At 37.0% G+C, this 27,207-nt stretch overlaps 1 protein-coding gene and 1 pseudogene across 23 annotated transcripts in view; both read right to left on the bottom strand.

The window, feature by feature from the left end:
- NRXN3 (neurexin 3) overlaps positions 1-27,207 on the bottom strand; it is a 1,532,396-nt gene that overhangs the window by 598,486 nt on the left and 906,703 nt on the right. The gene's annotated exons all lie outside the window — the stretch shown is intronic.
- LOC106559184 lies at positions 24,424-25,808 on the bottom strand (annotated as a pseudogene).

Below are 27,207 nucleotides of genomic sequence, written 5' to 3'. Positions count from 1 at the left end.
CCTGCGTTTTCACAGACAGATGTACCAGGCTATATTATGGAAGTCAACTTTGAGCTTAGAAACTAAGCTCACATCCCTTTATCTCTCATGATGTTGAATGGAGAGGGCCTGTCAGACAGGAAAAGAAAAACTATAAGAAACAGGGTAATATTGCAGGCAGTGGTTTGATCTTTGGTGGTGAAAGATGTAGTCATTATGTGAGCATAGAGCAAGAAAGGAAACATTTACTAGGGCTGTGATTATAGAGTAGAATTGGTCCAAGTGAGAACTCTGATGGAATTTTGGAAAGTTTTACCTTTCTGGATGTCCGGTTTACTAATTTAAATAAGCAGGTATTATTTACAGATTATATAATCAGATGCCCCCCTGCAAACGTTTACTGAACATCTATGGGATATATGGCATTTTACCTATTGCTCTGGGGTTCTCATAAGAGTTGGACCTTCTTTTCAACTATTTTACAATTTGAATGAAGACATATTCCATATTTCCATACATATGGAAAATAAGTCTATACATGATATATATATATATATATATAACTACCGAAGTATGTGAGGATCATGGCAAGGATGGGACAGAGAAGATATGGTTAGTTGAACTGGCAAATTCTACCATAAATCTTGCTATAACACTGGGGGAAAATTGAAGTATAGGGAAGTGGAGCTACTATTTTAAGTATGTTAATGACTTTTGCTAATAATTTCAATTACTTAAGCCCAAATCAATCACATATATGGATTTTAAAATTTAATAAAATCCAAAAAGGATTAGAACTAAGAATATAAAAAAGAAAAGTGTGTTTAGAGCAAACAATAATCATATCTTAGAACTATATATGTGCTTAACAAACCTAACCCATGGCAGAATTTAAATGTGGACTTTTGATAGTATCTACCCTGATTGCATAGCAATATTTCTCTTTGTTTTAATATTTTATTATTTTTATTTATGCTTATATTGATAGTGAACATGTTTTCCAAAGTTACTAACAGTTGATTTAATCAATGCTATATTTCAATAAGTAAATTATTTGATAACACTAAAGAACTTTGTGTAAATTTTAGGGGGTACTCTTGAATTACTATTTCTCCTCTTCATAATCGAACTTAAATAATTTGTTGTGTGATTACTTGCCTAATAGGTTCTGTGGAGGTAGAGATGGTGTCCATCTTCTTTAAGCTTTGTCTTAACACTTAGCATATTTTTGTTTTTATACATCATAGATGCTCAATAACTATGAATAAACAAATAAAAACATTACATCAATCATTTTATAAATGTCATACTTTAAGGAAGACTATGATTATGAATAGAAATAATAACAAAGATTGAAAATATGAGAATATGGATTTTCTCTTTTATATAATAACCAAACCAAGAAATGTCTCCATATTCATTGAAGAGGAGCCATCAAATTTCCAAGTTGCATTACTCTAACTAAAAGCTGAATTTTGGAATCAATGATTGAGATCTTTTTCACAGAAGATAGCCCAGCACTGTGTATACCACCAATGACATAAATTCACATTTTCAAGGGGCACTGCATAAAAAAATTAGACTTCATTTCATAGTATGTTCTTTAAGGGGAGAGCCTACATTTCCTACTTCCTTGGTTAAATCTTACCTCATCACCATATGTGTCTCTCTATCTTAATTATCTATCACCCTCTGCATGATCGAGGAAAATAAACTTTGTTTTAGAAAAGGGAAATCATCTAACTTCATTTAAAAGTTGTTGACAGTTAGGCAAAAAGGTGGTATAGAAGCCATCTAGCTATGATTTTAAGTTTTTAAGAAGAAACTAGGAGGAAATGAAATAAGAAGATCACTTTTAAAAAAAGAGATCAAATTAGGAAAATGAAAATACTAGATAAAGGTCAAAAGGTCAAACTTGAATCTAGAATTGACCCAGTTTTCCACTGACATATTTATTAGTTTTGGACCAAATTGATACTTTTTCTTTTTTTTTTTTTAAGATTTTATTTATTCATTCATGAGACACACACACACACACAGGGAGAGACACAGGCAGAGGGAGAAGCAGGCTCCCTCCGGCAGGAGCCCTATGTGGGACTCGATCCCGGGTCTCCAGGATCAGGCCCTGGGCTGAAGGTGGCGCTAAACCACTGAGCCACCTGGGGTGCCCAATATTTTTTCTTTTATACTTTAGTACTTTATGACTGTAATTATTTTTAAGTTACTACCTTGGTCTCCTTCATTTTGATAACTGTTTTCCATTTTAGATTTCTATCCCATTTTGGAATGTCTACTGACACAGAAGCCATTCATCCCTTACTACTCTTCTCCATGCCTCCCTTTCTACTAAATGGAGCACTGCAGACTATGTAGGAGTGTAATATGTAAAACTACCTTTTATTATGCTACCACATAAATATTATTAGATCTAAGGCATAGAAGAAGAGGCACTGGAATAGAATTGAAGCCCTGTGTGGCTAAATATTTATCACAATCATCATTTTTTCCAATTATGTAAGTTTCCAGAGCACCCTATGATGCTAATTTTAAAATACGAATTTGGTGAGTTTTTAGATATAAATCACACTCAACAAGTAAATCCATTAAAGATTATTAAGTAGAATATTCCATGAGGGTAATCTGTTAAGATGAGGGACTTGGAAAGAAAACTTTAAATGGTGGTTAATTAAGAATGTAAAATCATAAGAGCTAATTCAGTTTTTGTTCAGCAATATGTCACTCTTCAATTGTTTCTGGTACTCATAACAATGCTGGAAAACATACCCTAAAAACCTTAGTGTTTACCTTTAAGAAAATACTTAAATATTTCCCATTTGTACTATGTGGTTGGGGAAGGGGAGGAGGGGGGAAAGTCCATTTATTTCTTCCTAGAGACTATGATTTCAAATTTCAATTAAACTGGAATAAGCAGCACGATTATCGCTATAGAGCAGGCTGTGGGTAGTAGCAATAGTCCTCCTTTCATTGCTATGGCAACTAGACTGCATTGTCACGGCTACCTTGGCGCTACATGTAATTGTCAGTGTGTGAGCTAAACTGATAATACACAATCAATACCCCATAAGCAGCAAACCATATTTTGAGCCTGAAAGAAGACCTTGAGAAAGAGAGGTAATTTATTATTATGTTTGTAACTGTGGTCTGAGACAGACAGAGGTAGGCTATTGTAGCCATCAGTAAGTTTTGCTAGAATGGAAGGGAGAAAAACTTGTACTGCACTATCTGGACTAAATACTTTGCACCATTAGGAAGGAAAAGTCTCAAATGGCCAGGGGTACTGATTGAACATGAAACAAAATAGAATACAGTGGCAGTTCTGGTGGAGGGCTTGGGAGAACCACTGGATCTTTTCCTGAGGGTCATTACCCATGCAGGGGTTAGAATAAAGTCTCCCATACTATGGGCATTCAGCAAATCAAGTATGTGTACACAATATTCTCTGGGTATCCTCTTTAATACTGCCAAGCTGCCAGTTATTTGCAGCCACCAAATAAAAGAATCCTATGCAGATACTAAGTTCAGTCAGGGATGCATGAATAGCAAACATAAAAAGGACCAGACTCCCATGTTTTCCACCTAGTCCTACTCTTCTTTCCAAATCCTTAAGCTGATGGTTCTCAACCAAGCTGTACTTGAGAATCACCTGGAGAGCTTGTTAAAATGCAAATTCCTAGGCCTTCCCCTTAAAGCCTCTGACTCAATAGGCCTGAGATGGGGCCTGAGGTAGGGCCTAAGAATTTGCTAATGCTATTGGTTCTGGGATCATACTTTAAGAACTATGGCCTGCCACTAATTTCAACAGATATTTCTTATAAAAATATAATGGAAATCTCTTTCCAAATAAGGTAACAATATAACTCAAATCTATATATTTTGGAAAAGAACAAGAAAAGCAGTGAGATAGTTGTACTAACATATAATCTCAGTCAAGTATTACATCCTGACTTCCAAGAAAGACCAGGGAGCATTTTTCCCCCTTTGTCTTCTGTATATGTCTCATCTAGGAGCTTGAGACATAATGAACATCTTTTAAGGTAAGTAAAGGATGAACAGCATTAGATATGCCAGAGTAAAACTTACTGAAGTCATTAAGAAATCATATCTGAAGGACATGAAGACAGACCTGAGAAGTGAGAAAGAAGTAAAAAGAAACCCTGTAGGTATGACTCTTGAGACCTGGTAACTCTCACCAATGTCCTTATTTTGAAAGTAGCTGCTAAGAAAAAGCCTTCCTTTCTGTAGAGAGTAAGCTGAAGAAGCTGGAAGACAGGTGTTGGAAGTTTTCTTCACTGAGGAAAATGCTGAGAGAGAAAGAAATTCCTGAAGTAGTTTGAGTCTGGACAGAGATAGAATGATTTGGCAGAAAGTCTCTGACTTAATGACATTCACAGCTCAGAATGAAGTCATTTTATCTCTTGGTATCAAATGTGTAGTGTAGTCAAAATACGCATTTTTTAAAAGATTTTAAGAAATCTCTACATCCAATGTGGGGCTCAAAGTCACAACCTAAGACCAAAAGTTGCATGCTCTACCGACTAAACCAGCCAGGTGCCCCAAAGCATGCATGTTTTGGAGAGATATTCATAAAAGACATGAACTTGAATATGTGCATACCCATAAAAGACTGTGCTGTTTTAGGGCTTTTCTGGTATCTTTACTCAATCCCAAAGAACAGAATCTGACAGCAACTATTTGAATCAGGTTTCATCTATTCAGATTTACTCCTAATCTGATACATGGAGAAAGATCACGGTTGTGTTTCAAAAAATAGTGATAAATTAGTGACAAAAACTACAACTCAATCAAGATGCTAGACAACAATTTTATGAAAGTTAATGTTATTTTTCCATTCCTTTAAAACATCTGTCCCGCAGCACCTGGGTGACTCAGTCAATTAAGCATCCCATTCTGGATTTCTGCTCAGGTAATGATCATAGGGTTATGGGATCAATCCCCATGTTGGGCTCCAAGTTTGGCATGGAGCCTGCTTAAGATTCTTTCTCTCCTTCTCCCGTTTCCCCTCCCACCCCTCTCAAGGCACTCTCTCAATAACAACAACCACCACCACCAACAACAAATTATATCTCATGCTATCTCAGAAAATGTATGGCAATTAATGATAACAGTGAATACATTAGAATTTCAACCTTCACAATAGTAAGCTAATAAAATGGTATTTCAAAATATAAGGACCCCTGTGTGGCTCAGTGGTTGAGCACTTGCCTTTGGCCCAGGGCATGATCCTGGAGTCCTGGGATCGGGTCCCACATCGGGCTCCCTGCATTGGAGCCTGCTTCTCTCTCTGCCTGTGTCTCTGCCTCTCTGTGTGTGTGTCTCTCATGAATAAATAAATAAAATCTTTAAAAATATATATATAATTCAAGGGGCACCTAGGTGGCTCAGTAGGTTAACTATCTGCCTTTGGCATGGGTCATGATCCCAGGGGCCCTGGGTCAGCCCAGGAATTGGGCCCCTTGCTCAATGGGGAGCCTGCTTCTCCCTCTCCCTCTCTGCCCACCTTCCCCACTCATGCTCCATGTCTCTCTCAAATAAATAAATAACATATTTAAAAAAATAAAATTAAAAAAAAATCATTCAATTAAGAAAAGGAAGAAAAACTCACTAAAGACACTTAAGGTTTACAAAATGAGCCCAGCATTTAAACATAGCTGGTAATTATAACAATGTTGTTTTTTTAATCTTATCTAAGTATTGTAATATAATAGTATTTCTCAAAATGTGATTCTGGGCCAGTGGCAACCATTTCACATGGGGACTTGTTAGAAACACAAATTCTCCTGCCCTGCCAACATCCACTGCATCAAGCACTCTGGGAATAGGGCCCAGCAATGCCGGCTGTACCAAGCCAACCATGTGATGCTGATGTACCGAGCTCCAATCCACGTTTATAGAGTGTCTCTCTCTTTGTCCTTATCTTCAATTACTGGCTTTGTATGACACATTCTAAACAGCACAACCCAATAAACATTTTATTTTTATTTTTTTTTGTTTACATAGCTTCTGGAAATGATGGGCTATTCTTTAAACTTATTAGTGAAACACAAGAGAGAAGATCCCTGTCATCCTTTATCTTCTCTTTTATTATGATCTTCCTCTCTGTTCACACTCAATTCAATCTTGATATGCTTAAAAAATCAAGAATAACAATGATAAAAAGCCCATTTATCACCAACTTGAAAGCAAACAGCTAACTATACTATTTTCCTCTCATTTTTGTTGTTACAATTTAGCAATTTAAGATCCAAGTATCTCTTCCCAGAATTCACCCACTCCTCAAATGCTACAAGATCACTTTTCAAATGTAAATGTAACAGAAGGAAAAAACACCTGTGAGAACTGCTTTTCTCCAGTGAAACAATTTGCTCATAGATTAGGTTTAAATAATCCCCCAGAAACCTTAGATTGTGGCATTGGGTACTTAGGCTGTTTTAGAAAATATCGCCCTCCCCTCCCCCATCACCCATGTTCATTAAAATTAATTTGTGCATTTTATGACACAAAAACTTATCAAAGCATCTTAACTGTGAAACTAACTAACTAAATAAATATCCCCAGCATTCCCCACATTTAAAGAGATTATTTATTTTCTCTGAGGGTTGATAAAAGTTCTGATGGCACATTTTCTAATTTTAAAACCATTTTCATTTCACACTTCTGAAAAACTTGAAGTCAGGAGTGAGCTTGTGGGTCTGTTTGAAGTGTGATTCACACTTTATGCTCTCTTCCCCAACAGCTCATGAATATTTATAATGCCAACCAGACTTCAGGTTTTAAACATGCCAAAGAAAGGGACTATTTTAGAGGATAATAAATAAATGCACTGTAGTTATGTAGCACTTTCTGCTCAAAATATCCACCCTGTTTACAAATTTTAACTCACAATTTCCAAAGATAAAATGATAGAGAAGTCATCCTTACCTTCATCTTATCCTACCAAAGTCTTAATAAAAAATACTTTTCTCTAGAGCTATGTCAACTGTAACCCTCCTTTTGTCAGGTCTATAATATTCCCTATCTCACTTAGTAATTCATTCATTCATTTATCTGCCAGGCCATCCAACCATCTCCCCATATAACAATGCATCCATCAGTAAACAGACACCATAATGGGGATTCTGTGAGAAAGCAAATGATGGACCAATGGGATACAAAGAGAGTACCCCATATCTCTTAGCTGAATATAAAAGGAAAGGATGGAGTTCACTAGGCTTATGGGGCAGAATAAGCAATTCAGTACATAGAAGTAGCATGAGCAAAGTTTCAGAAGACTGGAGGAGAACAGCCTATTCAGGAAACCAAATAACCCAGCATGGCTGGAGTGCTGGTTGCACATGGCAAAATGGTGGGACTCAAGATTGAAAGAACAAGCAACGGGCAAAGGGGAAAGGGTCTATCTAGTACACCACACCAAGGAGTTTGGATCAGGGTAAAGTTGAGGGACTGTCAACCCAGCGCCATGGGCTGGAGGGTTCCTGTGGAGAAACTAGAGAGTATTCCCCCGTGTAAGGGCATTCTACTTCAGTTTCTTCAAAGCATCATGCAGTCTTAGGAAAGCACACTTCCAGGTTCAGATTCAGTGCCTCTTTGTGATTCCTAAAGCTATCTGGAAATCAGGGGAAAAAAAAAATTGAGGGAGTCATATTATCAGATTTGCATTTGGCTAGATGGAAGACAGATTCTAGTGAAGTGAGGCAGAAGGCAAACGTATCAATTAAGAACTGCTCTATCAGTGCAGTTTCTGTTAATACGTTTATTCATTCATTCAACTGATATTACTGATTGTTTAAAATGTGCAAAGCCCTGAGCTAAGCTCAGAATCAAATCACGTAATTTTCTTAATGGAAAGTCCACTAGGCTACTTTCTGTTTGGTTGTTTTTATTTTTGTCTTTCTCTAGTTAGTAAATTTCTTAAAGGCAGCAACAACACCTCTTTTAAATGTAATCATATGCTTGCCTAGAGTGCTACTACAGTGTTGTGCATGCTCTGTGCATGCCACAAATGTGTGCTGATGACATTCAGTTTCACGACTACAACATTGTTTTGTAACTTAGCCAGGAAACAGAGAAGTGCTGTGATTTAAACACGCCATCCCACTTCCTCACTGCCAACAACACAGCCCAGAAGCCAAAACTCTGGGCCTGGGAATCAGATGGCTGGGAAAATTCTGGGACTCAATTATAAGCAGCGCTGACTCCTACTCTGAAGTAGCCTACACTCCTCAAGTATGCAAGTCATGCATCAGAGTGATGCAATATCACACAGTCCTCTCAGTATCCTTCTGTTAGAGATAGGATTTTTTCAAGTGAGAAAACACACAAATTTACCACTTCTTCATGGAGAACTCTACAGAGCTTACTAGTCATATTTATAGTCAACAGAATACAAAAGATATACAGTGCATTCTTTACTAGTCTATAAATTATCCTCTTGAAAGAATTGGTGATGATATCTAATCAACAATAGATGATTCCAAGTGAATTCTTGACTTTTGGTTTTTATTCCACACTGGCCTTTCTGTGCCCGGTTTGTGTGAGTGATTTCTCCTTTACTCTGGCTCTTTTTTAAAAAGCTGAATTCTAAATTATTTTAGTTATGCATGTATCTAAAATTCGTTTATTCTTCCCTTTCTCCATTGTACATTTCCCTACTGCTTCCCCTCCTCCCTCTGAATTTTGGCAACCCAGATTAATAACTTGCATCATTCTTACTTTTTTCTAGTATTGTTTCCTCACTTAACAATGCATTGTGGAAACTACTCTAAATCATATGGTTTAGATCAAGACAGATTAAGTTCATCCTCCTAAGTGACTGCTTAACAGTCCCTGATACGGATTTATTGTAATTTACTCAACAGTTCCATTTCCCTCTTTGTGGACATTTATTTAGCATTTCTTTTTTTAAACCTCTATAAAAAATTATAATAAAATCCTGAAGAATGCACACTTTAATACTGAGATTTTTATTTCTATGAAGTAGATTCTCATGTTATGATTCCTGAGTCAAAGAGTAGATGTATTTTAATTTCAACTGATATTGCTATACAAAAGTTGATCTTTACTTTTTAAAAATGTAAAATAAGTCAGAAATTTTTCTGTACCTTAAGCAGCAGTAGGAGTCAGCACATATAAATTTATGCCCATCAGTTCAATATAAAGTGACAGCTTATTGTCACTTAAATTTGCAATTATTTGATCATTAAGAATATTACATTTTTTCATAGGTTTAAGGTCTACCAGAATGTTTTCTTCTGTGAATTGTTTATTCATATCAGTCACCCATTCTTCTATTGGGCAGCTTTCTCTAGTTATCATTTTGCAAAAATTCTATGTATAATCCATCTTCATTTGTTTGTGAGAGGCACTGCTAGCCACCTATTCAGAATTAATATCACCCTTCTCCCTATAAAAGAACTTTAATTCTGGGGTGCCTAAGTAGCACAGTCAGTTAAGTGTCTGATTGTTGATTTAGGCTCAGGTCATGATCTCAGGGTCATGAGACCAAGCCCCATGTCAGGCTCTGGGCTCAGTGCAGAGTCTGCTTTAGATTCTCTCCCTGCCTCTCTCAAATAAATACATAAATACATAAAATACATAAAATCTTTTTAAAAAATAACTTTAATGCTAAAGTTAAAACATGCCCAGATTAAAGAAACAAAACCAACAATGAAATAAATTGCAGTAACCAGTCTTCTTTTCCGCTCAGATAGACACAGTTATGGCAAAGGAATATAAAAGAACGCCACAGGATGAGACTTTCAGGTAATGTCTTTTAAAAGATGCAAATTTAGCTGGTGAGTGCTTTATGCTTTCACTCCTTCTACATTTCCTTCCAGTAATTTGGACCTGATCCTGAAGGTGGATAGCCTTTTAGCAAACATGAAATGATAAACATGAACATGCAGGGCCCTAGTCAAGAGGGATACTTGGGATTAAAGAAAGGGATTGCTGCATGAACTCTGGTTTGCTTACCCTCTGACTTCTTGTTACATGGCAAACATTTACACATCTTCAGTTACAACTGCTTTCAATCCTAATGAATATATTTAATGATAACATTCCCAAATATATCATTTACATATTAAAATGCAGTGGTATCTTTTACTATATTTTTTCCTTAAAAATGTATATGTTGACTATTTTCTTTTTCCTTTTTTAAATATTTTATTTATTTATTCATGAGAGACTCACAGAGAGAGGCAGAGGCATAGGGAAAAACAGGCTCCCTGCAAGGAGCCTGATGTGTGACTCAGTCTCGGGCCCGGGATCGTACTCTAAGCCAAAGGCAGACACTCAACTGCTGAACCACCCAGGTGTCTCACTATTTTCTTTTTTATATTACAGCAACTGGGATTCCTCTTTTGGTTAGAAATGTTTCAACCAATCACTAGGTTGTACATATAGTCCAAATTATTTTCCAAAATTTTTGGTACTTTTTTTTGTTTTAATCTTTAAGTCTTTAATTCATGTGGAACTTCTTTTGCTTATAGAATAAGACAGATACCCAACATTATCTTCTTCCATACAGATGGTAAATTATCCCTCTCTCATTTGTCAAATAAACACTTTCCATCTCTCCACTAAATTGTGATAACAATTAAATTACCATTTATGCTGGGGACTGTTTCTTCTCTCTTCTTTTAATCTGTTTGCCCACTTCTATGCCAGGACATGCATTATTTTTTTTTTTTTTGATGGTTTTGTATTGGAATTATAAGGTAGAGTCCTTCCTTAAAATCTTCTTTCTTATATTTCTTTTGGCTACTCTCAAACATTAATTCTTTCATATAAATTTTAAGATTACTCTGAGCCATGGAAAAAAGTCACCAGCAAGAGATTTTACTTAGAATTGCAGTGGGGAGTCACTGAATATGAAATATTCCATCCAAGGCCTTAGCCCATCTGTCATTTGGCCAGATATTGCTTATTTATTTTTATGGTTTAAAAAATAAATATGGGTTCTTCTATTTTGTTAAATATCCCTAGGTATTTAAGAAGTTTCTGTTGTGAATTGTCTGTAGCTAGTTGTCTCAGACAAGAGTAACAAATACATTTCTTTTCTTTCTTTCTTCTTTGTCTCCCTTCCCTCCTTCATTTTTTTTTCCTTCCTTCTGTCTTTTCTCTTTCTTGTGGAGGTATTCAACATTGTTAAAAATAAATGCAATACAATGAAAAGATAAACTGATCAAAATAAATATGAGGGAAAAATATAAATTTATCTCCTTTTTACTGACACCTCAAAGGTTATTGTTTTTCTCTTCACTCTACAGATAAAGGCAATTGAAGTTCAATGTCATGGTCTGGTCAATATCACAGCCAGGATTCAAACCCAGGACTGCATGCCTCTAGGGCTTTGGCTTTTCCCTAGCATGTTATTGCTGCTCTATGGCAATTTTCCCCAGATATTTCTTCATTTAATATAATACTTGCTTCTTATGTAGAGGCATTAAGAATAACTAACACAAATGTTAAAGGTATAAAGAAGCTTCTAAATATGCTTTATTCAATGAGAGGTCTTCCCTGTGTTTACCATGCCATATTTATTTAGTTTTTAACATTTTATTTATTTATTTATGAGAGAGAGAGGCAAAGATATAGGCAGAGGGAGAAGCAGGCTCCCCAAGGAGAGCCCAATGTGGGACTCGATCCCAGGAACACAGGATCATGCCCTGAGCCAAAGGTAAATGCTCAACCACTGAGACACCCAGGTGTGCCCCACCGTGCCATATTTAGAATATGTCCTCTCATTTTTAGGATTGTTGAAATATTAAGTTAAACATTTCTTCCTAGTTTTAGATGGACTTAGATAATATACTTACCTTCCTTTTACTCTTAAAATTTACAATTGCCCACAGCAGAGCCTGTTGGACTTTACCCCATTTGGGAATTATTTTTCAATGTATAAATAAAAATAAATAAAGCAAAAAAAAAAAGAACTTCTTCTGAAGAACAAAAACTCAAAATTCAGATGCGGAGTTATTTCTCTTGGCTATAATTCTGTTTCCATATATTTTCAACAACAGACAAACAAAGGGAGGTAGAAGAGCAAAAATGCCTGACACATCTGCACAGGTATGCATTTAAAAGTTTTGTCTACCTTTAAATGTAAGATGAGCTATCATTTGGTACCCATCCACCCCTGCTGTATTCTACAGGGGGTGGGATGATGTCCACATGATATCATTATGCATGATATTTAAATAGTTACACAAGTGACTGTTGCCCATATTTAGACATGGGACTTTCAGGGGACTTTGGGTTTGTTGAATGCAAGAAAATGGAATGAGACTCTGATGAGAGGTAGAAAAGAAACTAAAATGATTTCTTATTCTAACTACTTTATACAACTACTGCTCTAATAACTTCCTCTGACTTTGCTCCAATTTTCCTTGTTCTAAGAGGAAGGGAGAGAATTTGGGGTATACAACTCTCAAAGAAGGAAGAGGAGTAAATATACATCATGTCCTTCCCTCTACCTGCCCTTTCTTCAATGGAGAGCAAAATAAAGAGCTTGTATAAAGGTTTAATTAAGGTCAGAATTAAACCACGGATCCTGCTTCTGTGCCTGGGGGAAGTCAGTGCCTGTTTTTTGAAGTCTAATTTCAAGGGCAGAGTGGAACCTTGTAGAGTGGGTTTTTCCTACTAATTGGGCCCTAAGTGAGAGCTTATGTGTTTAAACTTCTCCTGAAAGGGTTATTTGCATTCCTCTCCTCTTCAGAAACATACTTTAAAGGAGAAATAATCCTCCTCTTGAAAAGTATTATTTTGAGGTTTGACAGTCCTTTCTTTGTGACAGGCCCAGATTAGTGATCCAGGAAGCCACTGAGTAATGTCCCAAACTCAAGATGTTGTGTCCATTGAGGCATCAAGAAAACATAATCATCTCTTGAAATTGTGACTACCTCAAATTCCTGTAGGGATTGCACCACACAGAACATAAATTATTTTGAGATATCTGGAATAACTAAAACAGCTAGATTATAAAAATGGAGAAATAAATGCACAGAGATAGGGGAAATCTGGAGTGGAATAAGGGCATGGCTTCTTGCTGAATCTTTCCCCAACAAAAAAATCCAGGTGGTGCATTCTCTTTGTACCTTTGCCCATACCTTCAGTGATGGAGGATGATTTTTCTACCCCTTTAAGGCTCAGCTCAAATTTCAACACCTCCATGAATATCTATCTACCCAGTTTTCAGATACCTCCTTCTTCTCCACATATCTACATGACATATTATGGATAGCACCTATTTGATATAAATATAGCAATATGAATGATTACTTTACTTGGAATTCTGGAATTATAAGAAAACTAAAGGACCAACCTTATTTGATCACTCATTTTGCATATTAAAAAATCACTTCTTGGAGATGTTAAGTAATTTAAGTCATACTGACAACTTTTTTTTTCAAAAAGATGTATTTATTTATTTTTGAGTGAGAGAGAGAGAGCACAGAAGGTAGGGGAGAGGGAGGGGGATACAGAGAATCTCAAGCAGACTCCTCGATGAACATGGAGCCCAACACAGGGCTCTATCTCTTAACCCTGAAATCATGACTTGAGCTGAAATCAAGAGTCAGATGCTTAACCAAGGCACCGCCTAGGCACCTCTACACTGACAACTATTAATTGGGTATCTCTTCTCTTTAGCCATACTACAGGCTCTTAGAATGCAGAAGGTCTTATACTTCCTTGCATTCCTTTGTGTTCCAGGCCAATAACTTTCATATAGTAGATGGTCAATAAGGATGGTTTGATTGAAGGACTAACATTAAGCTTGTGGTAAATTTAATTTAACCCAGTACAACCAAAAACTATCTAATGAATATGTATATAAAAGTATTGTGCAATGTGAAGAAGATAAGTATTCTCAGAGAGTTTGCAATCTTGCATAATAGATATGGGATACAAGCTTATGCCTACCCTAGCTCAAGTCACAGATGATTTATATACTTTTAGATCTAGTCTCTACTGGTTGTCAGGACAATTCTAACCAAAGAAGGGTGTATTCTTTTTTTTAAGATTTTTTTATATATTTACGAGAGAGAGAGAGAGAGAGAGAGAGAGAGAGAAAGAGAAACGCAGAGACACAGGCAAGGGAGAAGCAGGCTCCATGCAGGGAGCCTGACGTGGGACTGGATCCCAGGTCTCCAGGATCAGGCCCTGGGCTGAGGGTGGCGCTAAACCACTGAGCCACCAGGGCTGCCCGGAAGGGTGCACTCTTAAATCTCAGTCTTATCAGTTGGTGGGCCAACAGTGACTGTATTTTGGGACACTCAGTGTGTCTTCCCTATCACTATTTCCTCACCTGGACCTTAAGTTTCTTTCTGGGACTAGAGCCTCCCATGAAACCTACTATGGTTAGATGAAGCCCTGAAAAATTGTTTTCAATTTATACCACTTTAAAGTATGCTTATAAACAACAGGAATCCATTCAGTGAGTAATGAACATTCAGAATAAAATTTCAGGAACAAAATTCTCTAGGCTATGAGAGAAGACCTGAAGGTCATAAAGATAGGCTAATTTGAAAAGTATCTGGGACATACTTTTTCCAGACTCAAGTGAGACAGAAGTGGTGAAGGGTAAGGATAATCACTTCTGAGATAATGAAAGGTGAAAAAAAAGACCAGATTGAAACATTTTGATAATTTCAGTAAGAGTCTGTAAGTGATGAGGTTTGGTTAGGTATATGGACACTAAAGGAAATGAAAAATCCTTACACAAATTATTATGGAAATTAGATATTAAGCTATTAAGTCTATAAAAACACTAATGAAAGAAGTGTTAAAGTGCAGAGACCTCATGTAAGATCTTGTGTGACTTTCACAATTGATGAAGGTGGTGCATTCCGATTGTGGCAATGGTAGAGTGACAAGAGTTGAAGGAAAGAGATGGAATGAATGTAGGGTTCCAATGAGAACTTAAAGTCCCAATGAGTAGGATGCAGGCTTTGAGAGGCAGAGAGTAAAGACAGACGAAAGGGAAGGGAAGTGATGAGGTGAGAACTAGGTAATAACTGAAGGAAGGTGATTGACATGGAGGGTGTGGAGGAACTTTGATGCTTTAAAAGTGCCATTTGCATGAATGCTGATATCTCTGAATATGCTTGCCAAGGATAGAATGACAAAGTCAAAGAGCCAAAGTATCAATGCCACTGTGGAGGAGAGACATTTATTCATGAAAATGTAGTTTAGAAAAAAAGCATGCATGTCAAAGGGTCAATAACAATTTTCACTCTTCTGAACTAAAACAAACGAACAAACAACTCAACTAAATAAAACCAAAAAATGTAGCATCTTTCAACACACACAAGATGAGATTCTATCTTAATGTCTCAGTTATCATATTCAAAATCCCAAGGCCATTAATTCTCATAAATTTCCATTTCCTACAGATGAACTTTTGTGTGACTCACAATAAACTCTTTGGGAAATCTGCCCATTGTAATCAATGCAGCAATAAGAGTAAAGATGAAAAGAAGAAATGGATCTGGATGGATGCGTCAGTGATTAAATTAGGTTTGACCCTCAAACTGAGAATGAGTCAGTTTGATGAAAGACCATTTGTACTATCTTTTAACTGTTCCACATTCCTAAGCAGTTTTTTTTTTCTCCTCACTACAATGAAGAGGCTCTCGGAACAACCAAGTATAAAAAATAAAATCACATGTGACCCCCCCTCAAAAAATAAGAAGTAAGCCAGTATTAGAATTAAAGACAGCTACAAAAGAAACTGTAGAAGGGCATGTGTTTCTAATATTGCAGCACGTAGAACATTCTCTCCCTGATCCTCCGTTGCATTGAGATGGCCATTTGTAAATCATTTTTAATTGTCTTATTAAGCAGCTTAGAGTGCAGCAATCAAAAGCTTGTGGTGATGTGAGACCTGGCACAGCCATCAGGCACGGATCAGCAGTCAGGATAATAGAAGATGCAGGATTATATAACCACTGATGGTCAGCAGGGAAGGTGATTTGGAGAGAAAGTAGTACATTGTTGATTCTGAAGAGATGCTGATCTCAGACAATATGAAACCTGACATTATGGTTCCAGGGAATGGAGACCCCTCTCCACACATGCACACATATCAGCCACCTGCAGTCTGATGACTGCACTGGGAAAAGCCAAATTTCAAAAGCAGTGATCTCTTTTCAAGGAGAAATTTCTCATGTAGTGTTATGAATCATGACATAAAGGATTTGCAAAACAGGCCCCAAAGGTTAGAAGGGGGAAGGAAGGAGTTAGGAAAAGAAAGAAAGGGAGAGAGATAGAGAGAGAGAAGGAGATAAAGTGTGTGTGTGTGCGTGTGTGTGTGTGTGTGTGTGTGTGTGTGTAAACTCCCTAAAACTAGATCAGGAAGTTGGATTCTTGCTTTAATGAGAACATACGAAAGTGCATGAGAGTCGAATCTTTCTTTGAGACAAAATGCAATTGTAATTCCATGAAAACAATTTTCTGAGGTGAGTGCATCATGTCACAACTTTGTGATTTACAGTTATGACATCTTTAGACTCAAAATAGATCAAAGATTCTTTCTCATTCCTCTATAGACTTAATTGTCTTACACTGACCTAAAACATCCCATGAAAAAAGCAGCAAACTTCTGAATTAATTATTATGCCACTTCAGGCAGTAGCAAGAGCCAACAGTCTGTGGTCATCTGAAGAGAGGCTGGCAAACACATGCTATGCTGAGTTCCTAACTGAGGGATCCAATGAAATATTCTACTCTTCATGAACCACTTCTTACTACACAATAACTATTTTCAACTCAACTACCAAGAGTTTGGCCAAAAATGAGGAACATTCAAAGAAAGAATTTATGTATTAATGGCAATGCATTTGTAAGCACTTTAAGAGAATTTTGTTTTAATACAACATTAGTGGGGGGAAATGTCTGGTCTCCTAGATTTATAGTTCCCAAATTATGTGCTGCAACATAAATAATACATGGTTTTGATTTTTTCTCTTGATTTCCTAGCCATAGGCAAAAATATTTTGAGTCTTTTTTCATACACATTTGTCCTTATCCGAGAAAGAAACCACAAAAATTTCAGTAAGGACAGTATTGGCCAAATGTTGCCACAGTCTTAGAAAAGTCAGGATTACTATGAATTTTTCTGAGCAATGATTCATTAATTTCTTTTAGCTTGAGTTCTAAATAAATTTGGTCAAACATATAATATAAGTAATCTCATTTGTGGGAAGTAAGCATGGATAAAGGGGAAAGAATGAGAAGAATTTCTCATATAGGTATTCTTTCTCATTTCCATTAAGGGATAATCTCTTCCCCCAAATATCCCTCTCTAGGTTTGACCATGGGAGTAGTATTTCAGAAGCATTTTGGTAAAATATCCTAGAAGTTTCTCCATAGAAATTATGAAGATTCCACAAATGGCCATATTATATAACTTTTCCAAAAGTGATTCAATTAAATAAAGTAAAATTTAAATGATTTGACCAGACACATATTTACCCTTACAATGGAAATAGAGGAAACATAAAAGGTTATATACAAGCAGAGATGTCACATTTCTATTGTTAGGAATTGTCCAGGTCATGCTTGAGTGTCCAGGATGATCTCAACTTATTGGGTACAGGCTAAGTATAGCATCCCTGATCTTGGTTTGGCTTTATCTGAAGTGTATATCTACACTAAAGGCCCTAAAATTGTGTATTAGAGCAGACATACAAATTAGAGTTGAGAAGTGTAGCTTTAAAAAGAAAAAATGATGACAGATCTAAAGAGTGATGCAAAGTCTTACATAAAAAATTTAGTCATAAGATTAGTAACCAGAAAAAATCAGAAGTAAACCAAAGTAAGAGCAGTCAGGCCAGTAAGTTATTTAGGACTAGGATGAGAACAATGTATAGGATCAAGAGGAGTATTTTATGTAGTGCTGGCTGAAAAGGTTCAGAATGTCTTAACAGTTTAAAGGAGACACAGAGGATAAGGATAACAGTATGGCTCTTGCTGCTACTGTTGCTATTAATATTTTATGTTATAACAATTATTTTTAAGCATACAGTATTCTTTAAAAGTGTAAGAAAGGGGCATGATTTTATCCACTTTGTGCCATTTTGTTCAGCTCATTAAATAAAAGAAATTGATTTGGCAGAGCTAATTTTGTAATTAAAAAGCTTATCATGGCTTTCTGTAATGAGTTAAGTAAACAGACAGTAATTCAGTTATAATATTTACATAGTTTATACCAGGGGATGTCTGCTTACTAAATTAAATAATATGGAAGAAGGAGGAAGAGACCATTTAAAATGGAGGTGAACAGAATATACCAAGGACAAGAAGGAATTCAGACAGGCAGGTCATCATTGTATTTTTTATATTGGTGCCAGGTCAGGAAGTTAACTATTTGTAACTCCCCTCAGAGGGAAAACATGGTAGCAGGTGACCTCATTAGATGGTTCCCATGAACTCTGGCTCATCTCTCTTGAGAAAGCAGGTAAATAATCTACCTGAAATTAAAGACACCAGATTTTTCTGTTCTCATAAAAGTAATTACTTCTTTCTGATCCCAAAGAACTCCTTGGAAATGTCTATTCACCTATGCTTGAAGAGGAGCATAGTAACTGCTTAATGAAGGAGCAAAGAGGACAGTAGTTGAGGAAATAGTTGGAAACCTACCAAGCCTCTGTACACTGTAACTGCTCAAATGGCAATCTCCAAAAGTCTTGATAAGTTTATTTTTGTAAAAGGTGTCAAAGTAACTGTCAGTTCCACCACTGATCAGGACCTCTGTTTGAATGTCCTGTAAAAGAGGAAACCCATAAAGATTAACATCCCTGAATTACTGAATTTGAATGTAATTAAGAGAGAGATAGATATATGGAAGGCAAGGGAAGGGAAGACAAGAGAAAGGAAGAAAGGAAGAAGGGGGAAGGATGGGTAGGAAGAGGAGAGGGGAAAAGGGGGAGGGGAGAGGACAGGAAAAGAGAAGGGAGGTGAAATGAGGTAAGGACTGAAGAGGAAAGATAGGAGAGAAGAGGAAAGAAGCCACTGCTTCAATGCCATAGCACCTGGCTTTGTTATTATATTTGGTGATTCAAGCAATGATAAGGCCCAAACTTTTTTGCCTTGAAAATATAGGCAAACCCATTGCCTCAGGTAATTGAGCTGCAGTTAGAAAAACTACTCAAAGCCCTTTGAAAATTACTGCCTTGGAATAAACCCCAGGGCTCTAATTTAAATTGTAGATGTTCTTCGGTTTTGGATTATAGTTTGGGCTACTTTTTGCCACCTGTCTCTACTATTATTTTACTAAATTATGTGGGAGCCCATTACTCCAGTGCCTTGATTACAAAGTCAGTGCAAGTCAAAGGATTCCAGCCCCTTTCCTTGGCACCCTATGTCAATACTCATGAAAGCTTAAGCAATTCAGAACCATGGATAGCTCCCTGCCTCCCAAAGAAAAGAAGGACTCCAGATCTGAATCAGCTCTGTCATTTTAATCACACATGGAGTGCATCAGAACACAGAGCAAATAATCACCTTTATTCAACTGAGAGGCTTTCAGCAGTGAGTTAAACATCCTTGGACTTTAAAAGATAATTTCAAAACACATACTTTACCAAAAAATGCCCAACCGTATTTGTTCTTTCAATCACACCAAAAATGATATTGTAAATTCAATTTAAATAATCACTATGTGTCAAAGATATGCCCTGGCAGGATATTTTTGCCTGGTGATCTATATTGGAAAATACTGATTGAAGCAACCAGATGTCAAATGTCTCTTACCTTCAGCATAAAGTCAACAGAGGCAAAGTCTCTTAGATTCTAGAATGCAAAATTTTCTAGAGTCTGGAATTAAGAAGTATATATAAACTCCTGTAAGTATCAACTTTACAAATATTTCCTAAAAGTCAATTATGTTTCATGTCACAGTTGAATAGGAACATGTCTCAAGGAAAATAAAGTTTTAGGATATGCTCCAATTGGCCTTCTTTGCTCCCCCATCCCCAAGATAAATTGTGGTGCTACTTAAAAGAGGACAATTAATCTCTAAATATAGATATCCAATCATATGCATTATTCAAAAAGGAGGATTAGAGTCTTTCGGTAAGCATTGCAAGGTGTATGGCTTAAAAGCAAATGTTAGGATAGTCCCTTTACCAATAGACAAAAGAGAAGACCTCTTGCATCATTATCTATAGGTCCTCTCCATGCAGACCTACTGTGAAGTTTACTGAGTATATCCATAAACTGGCCAATTGGAGAATATAGGAAATAACTAAGTTTCTCTGGTTAAAGGATGGTCATGGCCTTTTATAAAGCTCTTCCACACCATTGTCTACTTGGATCTGCTTTCCCTTCTTGGGCTACACCAGCCTTACCACCATGTGCCATCTGTCAGTTTTTGCCTATAACACGTGAAGCCTCTTAAGTGTCTGAGTATCATTTTAGATCCTATTTTTCAGGTTAAAAGCAGTAAATTGCAGATGGCAAGTGTTTTTTCTTTCCCCTTTCCTTGAGATTATTGAAAGCTGGGGTAATTTTGTCGTGAGTCACGTTAAAAAAAGAACAAGTGATGTTATACAGCACCTACTCAATATGAATATGTGCAAAGAACAGCCATCTACCCAGCCATCCATTCAGCAAAGGAGGGAGGGATTTTGCTTTGCTTTAGGTGACAGATTTTGGAGTGAGAGTGTGTGTAGTTCAGTGTGCCCTGTAAGCACAATCAGAAACTGTGTGAGGATGCAAGTGGAAAAAAAAAAAAAGCAACACAATTGATGGAGCACCTATAATATGTTGAATTATGCTAAGCACTACACAGAATGGATTCATTAAAAAAGCTAAGAAAGAGGAGATCCAGGTCAGAGAAAGGGCTAAAATCACTATGGCAATGACAATTTCACTCACAGACAAACTAAGATTAATAATTTCTGTAAAGAGTTTTTTTTTTCCTTTTATATGTTTATTTTAAATTTCTGAGCTTAAAAATTTCAGCTTCTACTTAACTGCTGAAATTTAAGAAGCCCCTGAAATAACTTTCATTGTTGAAATCAGGCTATTTATAAGTATCCTTGAAGGAGTAGTATCATAGCAGAGGTTAAAGACTGATAAGGAAAAGTTATAGACAATGCTGGAGCCCAGAAAGGAAGATGGTGCCCCAACTTCTAACCAGCTATGGGACTTCCTTCCAAGTCATTCCATTTTACTGAGATCTAAAGAGGTCTAGGTTTATAACACTTATGATTCCTGGTAGCATTATATTCTATAACCCATCTCTTTTTAAGGAATTTTAACTTGAAGTTCTCAGTAGATGACATTTGAAAGTTTCTCCAATCTTAACTCTCTAACTCATTTAAAATTACCCATGGATGATGATTCCTCACTGGAGTCAACCTGTATCCTCAATTCTTGCTATAACTTTCAGAACATAGCTAAAACATAAATGTACATGATTAGATCTACTTAATTATGCTGCTACCCTTAAAGTTGGGCAATGATGAACGAGGAGTCAACATATATAAAAACGCAGAAACAACTAAGGGTAGTAAAGAAGAGTGTTTATGAAGTAGGTAGGTAAAACAAGCTGATTTTAGTTAATAATAAGTAACATTAGAGGATCCCTGGGTAGCTCAGTGGTTTAGCACCTGCCTTTGGCCCAGAGCGTGATCCTGGAGTCCCGGGATCGAGTCCCACATTGGGCTCTCTGCGCGGAGCCTGCTTCTCCCTCTGCCTGTGTCTCTGCCTCTTTCTCTCTCTCTCTCTCTCTCTCTCATGAATAAATAAAATATTAAAAAAATAAATAACATTAAACAACATATTCCAATGAATATTTCTTTGTTTGGGTTACAGGAGTAAAAACTTAGATCAACTTCATTCACCATAAGAATAGGTTGTGGGGTTCTTAGAAGGTTTTCTACCCCAAAGTTATCCCACATTAGCCAGTTCATTAGTCTCACTATTAAATATGCAGGAGTAGTGCCTTAAAGCATCAACATATCAATCAGTAATAACTTCTGTGCTTTAGAAAGGTACAGAGTATCCTATACAACTTGAATGGAACAATGGCTTTAGTTGTAGAGAAGTAGAAAAAAAAAAACTTCCTAGAGAGGGTAAATCTAGAGGGAAGTTTTCCCGTATGAACTAACCATGCATCTCAGTAAGAGTGGAGTAAGGAGCTGAAAATGGGAGGATATGATGGAAACTGAGACAAAAATTAGTATCTTTCAATGTAACCAAAAGCACAATTTACAAAAGAGAACCTGTTTCCAAGAGTGCACCTTTACTCAATTGTAATCCCCATCTCATTGTAGCACAGCAGCACTTCAGGGGTTAAAAAATGCAAATAGGCAGTTTCCTGATTTCCAAGTGGCAGTAGGTGAAAGTGGTGCTTACTAAGGCCCATCACAAATATTCTTTTATAAGGTCTTTTTCAAACCCAAAGTATTTCTCAAAACATTTGTTCTAAGTCCCCCTTTGTATTTTCACTTTTCTCTCCTCAATTATCCATCATAAAAAGTACCCTGAATTCTTTTACCAGTCTAATAGGAAAGCTAAGTATTTGAAATAGTTGTTGATGTGAATTTTAAGTCACTTATCTGTTAAATAATGACACTTATCTCTGGGAGCTCCAAAAGGTTTCAGGACTGTTTCCCTAAGTAGTGATAGGATAACCACTACAATCCAGAGAGAAAAATCTATGAGTATGAACTCTTCTGGCTCATGTCACTACAACACATGTCAAGATGAGGATTTACTGCTTTAATTGTGCAAACACAAAAGTGAGGTGCAAGACCAGCTTATGCTGTTTAAAACAAAACAACAAAACCCTAGAATTCTGGAAACCTAGATTAACCAAAAAACAATCCCAATGTTGTCCATCTCTGTTCTGGTTTCCACAGTGATCCCAGGCCAGCTCAGGCTGGTAAGGCTCCCATCCACTCTGGAAGTCACTGTGCTTGACCAGCACCTTCAGAAAATACACTTCTTTGAGAAGACAATATGATAGACATTTAAACTCAGTGCTAAAATCAAAGTAAAAACATTCAGATGTATATGCTAATAATGCCATCATATTTATACCTTGCTATACACCTTGAAAAACAAGAGAGATTTTATTTGGCCCCAAAGGTTTCAAAACATGTCTTCTCTCTAAGCAGAGGAAGAACTTTCACTAAAGGAAAAAGCAACATAACAGATACCAATTAATAGCAGAATAAGCAGAAAATTTAGAAATTTTCTAAAAATTTAGAAAATCACAAATTTAGAAAATCACAAATTTAGAAAATCCTTAGCCATGGTTCATAACCAAGAGCAATTTTGCAATGTCTGGATATGTTTTTTTTTTTTAAAGATTTTATTTATTTATTTGTTAGAAAGAGAGAGTGTGCAAGAGCAGGGGGTGGGGCAGAGAAAGAGAGAGAACCTCAAGCAGACTTCCTGCTGAACACAGAGCCTGATGCATGGCTTGATCTCACCACCCTGAGCTGAAATCAAGAATCAGACATTTGACTAAGACACTCAGGCACCCCTCTGTTAATATTTTTGGTTGTCATAACTAGGGAGACGTTACTGGCATCGAGTGGGGGAATATCTAGGAATGTTCCTATGTACTCTACAGCCATTTACAATGAAGGATTATCTGGCCCACAAGGTTAATAGTACTGAAGAGGAGACCCTGGCATAAGAAAAGTAGAAGTAGGAATGAGGTAATGATAGAATGAAGTACCAGTGGGAGTCATTGCTGCCAATCTTAAACAGTCTTCTTCACCTGGATTCTGTAGACTTCTGAAATTTTTTCTCTTCCCTGACTTGGTGAATTACCTCAAAATCTTGGATCCAAAATTTGTTTTCACAGTCTTGTTAATAAAATAACATAATTTAAAGGAATTTAAATAAAGCACTACAGAAGGAAGGGAGGGCAAGAGGGAGGGACAGGAGAAAGGGAGGAAGGAAGGAGCTATTTATACTCATTTGAAAAAAAAATGGTTGGTAAAAGTTTTTGTTGTTCTTGTACCTTTTTTTGTTGTTGTTGTTGTTTACCTTGCTTCCTAAATTTAAATTCAAAATATAAAATTTGATCTATAGACACAACAGTTTCAGAATGTTGATCTTCATTTCAGTACAGTAGACTATTTTATTTTCTCATTAAACTTTTGTTTAATGGGTCTCAAAATTCTGTGACTGATTTTTGGTCAAGTTCTTTCCATTAGAAAGTACTGATTTTAAAAACTAATAACTTAAAATTGCCACACACACACACACACACAAATTGTCCACAAAACATTCTCCTTTCCTTCTGAAGGCTTTACAATGCATTCTTATCATCAACGAGTCTTTTACTATTAAACTTAAATGGCCAATTGACACAAACAGTTCTGAGACTGTTCTTCCACCTCTGATTAAGACTGGGGTGGCAGGTATTGGGGATAATATTCATTTAGCCTTCTGAGCTTTCTGGGCAGACTTGGTGACTTTACCAGCTCCAGCTGCCTTCTTGTCCACTGCTTTGATGACACCCACAGCAACCATCTGTCTCATGTCACGAACAGCAAAATGGCCCAGAGGAGGATAATCAGAGGAGCTCTCAACACACATAGGTTTGCCAGGAATCATATCAACAATGGCAGCATCCCCAGATTTCAAGAACTTGGGACCATCTTTCAGCTTTTTTTCCAGAATGATGATCTATCCTCTTCAGCTCAGCAAACTTGCAAGCAATGTGAGCTGTGTGACAATCCAGCACAGGTGCATATCCAGCACTGGTTCAGCCTTGATGGTTCAGGATAATCACCTGAGCCAGGAAGCCAGCTGCTTCCATTGGTGGGTCATTTTTGCTGCCACCATCCACATTACCACAACAAACATCTTTGACAGCTATGTTCTTGACATTGAAGCCCACACTGTCCCCAGGAAGAGCCTCACTCAAAGCTTCAGGGTGCATTTCAACAGACTTTACTTCAGTTGTAACATTGACCAGAGCAAAGGTGACCACCATGCCAGGCTTAAGAGCACCAGTCTCCACTCAGCCCACTGGGACAGTGCCAATACCACCAATTTTGTAGACGTCCTGGAGAGGCAGACACAAGGGCTTATCAGCTGGATGAGTTGTTGGCAGAATGCAATCCAGAGCTTCAAGCAGTGTGGTTCCACTGGCATTCCCATCTTTACGGGTGACTTTCCATCCCTTGAACCAAGGCATGCTAGCACTTGGCCCCAGCATGTCATCACCATTCCAACCAGAAACTGGCACAAATGCTACTGTGTTGGGGTTGTAGCCAATTTTCTTAATGTAGGTGCTGACTTCCTTAACGATTTCCTCGTATCTCTTCTGACTATAGGGTGGTTCAGTGGAATTCATTTTGTTAACACCAACAATTAGTTGTTTTACACCCAGTGTGTAAGCCAGAAGGGCATGCTCATGGGTCTGCCCATTCTTGGAGATACCTGCTTCAAATTCACCAACACCAGCAGCAACAATCAGGACAGCACACTCAGCCTGAGATGTGCCTGTAATCATATTTTTGATAAAGTCTCTGTGTCCTGGAGCATCAGTGATGGCCACATAATGCTTGCTGGTCTCAAATTTCCACGGGGAGGTATCAATGGTGATACCATGTTCACGTTCAGCTTTCAGTTTATCTAAAGCCCAGGTATACTTGAAGAAGCCTTTTCCCATCTCAGCAGCCTCCTTCTCAAAATTTTCAATAGTTTTTTGTCGATCGCACCACATTTGTAAATCAGATGGCCAGTATGGTAGACTGGCCCAAATCTACATGTCCGATGACGACAATGTTAATGTGAGTCTTTTCCTTTCCCATTTTGGTTTAGGTTTAGTGGTGTTGTTTTTTTTTTTTTTAATTATTTATTTATTCATGACAGGCACAGAGAGAGAGAGAGAGGCAGAGACACAGGCAGAGGGAGAAGCAGGATCCATGCAGGGAGCCCGACGTGGGACTCGATCCCGGGTCTCCAGGATCAGGCCCCAGGCTGAAGGTGGTGCTAAACTGCTGGGCCACCGGTGCTGCCCCTAGTGGTGGTTTTCATGACACCTGTGTTCTGGTGGCAAACCCATTGTGAAAAAGAGTGCAGTAGACTTAACATACCTTCCAAAAAACAATGAGATATGACCTCTTAACAAACTTAGTAATCTTTTTTTTAAAAATAGTAAGAGTATCTTAGGAAGGGTTAAGATTGCAGACTCCAGAATCAGATTTTCTGATCTAACTAGTTATATGATCACGGCAAAAATAAATTCCATGTAAACCTTATTTTCCACATCTGTAAAATGGGTACTTTAATAGCATTTGTTTTTTAGAGCTGTTGTAATGATTGAATTAAAATATCCACGTAAAGTTCTTTCCCTGATATCTGAATAAGTAATCATTTAGTACTTTCTTGTCATGGTAGTTGTTTAATACCTATAATGAAGATTTTGGCTTAAAGAAATAAAATCCCTTATTCCTTTAATGAAGACATAAAGCAGAGATTTTTTTAAAAAATAAAACTTAAATAATACAGCTTCCCAGAAATTTGGGTCACATTATTGAGAATATCCATGATAAAGATAAAATTCCCACATTCTATCAGAATAGGTGTATACCCCAACGTTTGTGACTATGCTTGATGTGTTAAATGAAGTTATAAAGAAGAAAAGACTCAATTCCAAATCACACATATGCAAAATTATTAATTTTTTTCTTTCAATCCTCATTTCTTTATAGAGAAGTTTGGTGCTTACAAGTCTTTAAGAGTTCTCAGACTTATCAATTTCCTTTCTCTCTCCTTCCTTCCTTCCTTCCTTCCTTCCTTCCTTCCTTCCTTCCTTCCTTCCTTCCTTCTCCCTTCCTTCCTCCCTTCCTTCCTTCCTTCCTTCCTTCCTTCCTTCCTTCCTTCCTTCCTTCCTTCCTAATAGAAGAGTAGGATTTGGGTTTTGGTAGGCTACAAAATACAGCTAATACATAATAACATGTTTTCTTATTGCTTATTTTTACCATTATCTTTTATTTATGAGAAGTGCTACTATTTTCTATTTACCTTAAAGTTATATATTTTGCTTTTAAAATGAATATAGTTATTTTAAGTAAAATAAGTCAGCTTAAAGAAGATAGTTAAGTAAATAATAACACAGGTGATGAGTGGGTATGGCGAAAATGGTGATGGTGATGGTATTCAAATGGCACAAAGATAAAAAATACTACATAACCCTTTTGCTCATCT

The sequence above is a fragment of the Canis lupus genome, chromosome 8, assembly GCF_011100685.1.
Source record: "Canis lupus familiaris isolate Mischka breed German Shepherd chromosome 8, alternate assembly UU_Cfam_GSD_1.0, whole genome shotgun sequence".
Taxonomy (NCBI): Eukaryota; Metazoa; Chordata; class Mammalia; order Carnivora; family Canidae; genus Canis; species Canis lupus.
Note: the sequence above shows the minus strand (reverse complement) of the source record. Positions and strands in the feature narration are given on the sequence as shown.